General features: G+C 35.4%; 1 protein-coding gene across 1 annotated transcript in view; it reads left to right on the top strand.

Moving 5' to 3' along the window:
- Nucleotides 1–2,500, top strand: part of LOC128618010 (uncharacterized) — a 31,840-nt gene that overhangs the window by 8,248 nt on the left and 21,092 nt on the right. The window lies entirely within an intron of this gene.

Below are 2,500 nucleotides of genomic sequence, written 5' to 3'. Positions count from 1 at the left end.
TATGTTAAGTTCACTGGGCTTTTTTACTCCCTAATGAATTCTGTCCTTCATTTTTTGTTATTTTTGTTTTTAATTGCCCACAAAATGTTCTAACTTGGTTAATTCTACACTACATGACCAAACTTATGTGACTTTAAATTATTTTGGAGCTGCAGTGATGCTTCCCAGTGAGGAGCGAGTGAACACAAACCATGCAAAATAATAACAGAGCCTCCAGTTTTTACTTTAATTTGTCAGCCTCCTCTGTGTGTGTGTGTGTGTGTGTGTGTGTGTGTGTGTGTGTGTGTGTGTGTGTGTGTGCATGCATATTGTTTGATTTTGGTTGTAAACCTCACTGCTTAGACTTTATGTGGAAAATGTTCTAGCTAAACTAGAAAAAATAATAAATTTCTGTTTTTCTCCAGATGATGCAGGAATGAAGTGTCCTCAGCTACCGATCATGATCTTGTCCCTCCTATCATGTTTACTCCTCCAGTTCTGATTTGAAGAATCCTGAGTGTGGACTAGAGCTGTGTACAGGACTGTGTCTTTATTCCTCCGCCACCAAGTGGTTGAAGTATTTTTATTTTTTTTTGGTTTTCAGTTTGCCTGCTTCAACACCCACCCACCTGTCTATCTGTCCATGTCGGTCAGAGTAAGGTGTGCATTACACGATTTTAATGCACAACATGGAGGAAAAGAATCTCCCGAGACATGTATGTTACAATGGTTACAGTTGTTTACAGGCAGTGCATTAATTTAGACTGCTAATTAAACTGAATTAAACCTGTGCATTATACAGTTTCAATGCACACCTTCCAGACCAGCAGAATCAGGTATTCAGACAGACCATGATATAATAAGTAAGAAAACACTGAGGAGTTTAGGTCCTGTCATCACTTATATAATATCCCCCTTTATTTACTGGGAAACATCAGAGGGGCTGATACTGAATTCTCTTATTACATAGAGCAGGTTTAAACATTTAACCATAAAACAGGTGTGTGTGTATAGTTTTGTATGATTTTATTTAGATTTTACATTTAAGCCACATCTGGACTAGAATTTGAACTCAGTAATCTGCTGAACATTCATGACCACCTGCATTTCTGAGAGAACAATATAGTGGGGCAGAATGAGGGTGTCAGTTTGTGAAAAACTGATAGTCTGGTCAGAAAGTGTCTTAAAATATATTTTCTGTGGTAATACTGACATTTGTAGGAAATGACCCAGCACCTCTGTACACGCTAAATATTGTGTTAAATGGTGAGGAGCTACAAGATGTCTGGAGAACCCAAAACAAAACCACCTACTGTCTTACTCTGTGCATTTAAGGGCAATGTTTGTGTATAATGTATATAATGTTTTGATCATATGAAAAGACCTGACTTATGTACAGGTTATAGATCATTATGTACAGGTACCTTTTATCTAAGATTATATTTTAATCAGTTTAATTTGTGTATAAATAAAATCTTTTCCAGTGAGGGTTATATTTATTCAGTTGTTACCAAAAATGTCTTTGTCTCTTTTATCTGGAATGTCTCAGGGGTTTTTGTATTAAATACTGAACCTGGAACTACTGATGCTCAGCCCAAAGTTATTGAATCAGACAGTACGGATCCAAACAGATTTGAGATCAGTGGTTGCCATATATTTCATTCAGACTGACCAAAATAGCTTCAAAACTGTAATAAAGAGTCACAGAAAGTATGTAGCTTGGATATTTTAATAAAAACCTTAGTTAAGTATTTCAACACTGCAGTGTGTCATAAGTGTACAACCATGATCATCTCACTGTTGTTTTTTTTTCTTTGAGTTTCCATACTTTTGTAATTATATTAACAGGGAACAATGTACACATTTAATGTACACATTTAAATTTAATGCTCCAATTTTTTTCAGTGAACCTCGAAAAAGACTTAAATTAAATACGTTTGTTGTTTTCTATTCTGAAAAGAAGCACCATTTCTATTAAAAAAAGTTTCAGTCTTCACTCGTCATCTGCACCTTTCTCCTGAAAAGAGTTCCCTACAGTTGGGGGCGTTAGCAGAACATGTATGGGTAGAAGGAAATGAAACTCTGGATGTACTGGCAAAAATATTGATAAAGCATGAAACAGATGATATACAAATACCAGGAAGTAGAGCAGAGATTAACACCATTATAAAGGAAAGGAGAGAGGAAGAGATGATAATTATGAGTCTTAGAATAGATCACGCTGACTTAAATCTAACATTAAACAGAACAGGAAAACACCCCACTGGACTCTGCACACACTGCAATACACAAGAGACAGAAAACACATTCTGTTAGACTGCAAAAGATATGAGGAGGAAAGAACTGAGCTAGAGATGCAGATTGGAAAACAAAACATGACACTAAAGAACTTGCTGGGGAAAACATCTGGGAAAATACACCGTCCCCTAATAAATTATCTACAAAATACTTGGATAAGTCAGAGACTTTAATAATTTAGTATGAATATCTAGTATATAGTTTTTATTTATTTATTTATTTA

Source organism: Ictalurus furcatus, chromosome 14 (genome assembly GCF_023375685.1).
Source record: "Ictalurus furcatus strain D&B chromosome 14, Billie_1.0, whole genome shotgun sequence".
Classification (NCBI taxonomy): Eukaryota; Metazoa; Chordata; class Actinopteri; order Siluriformes; family Ictaluridae; genus Ictalurus; species Ictalurus furcatus.
This window is presented reverse-complemented; position numbering and strand designations above follow the sequence as displayed.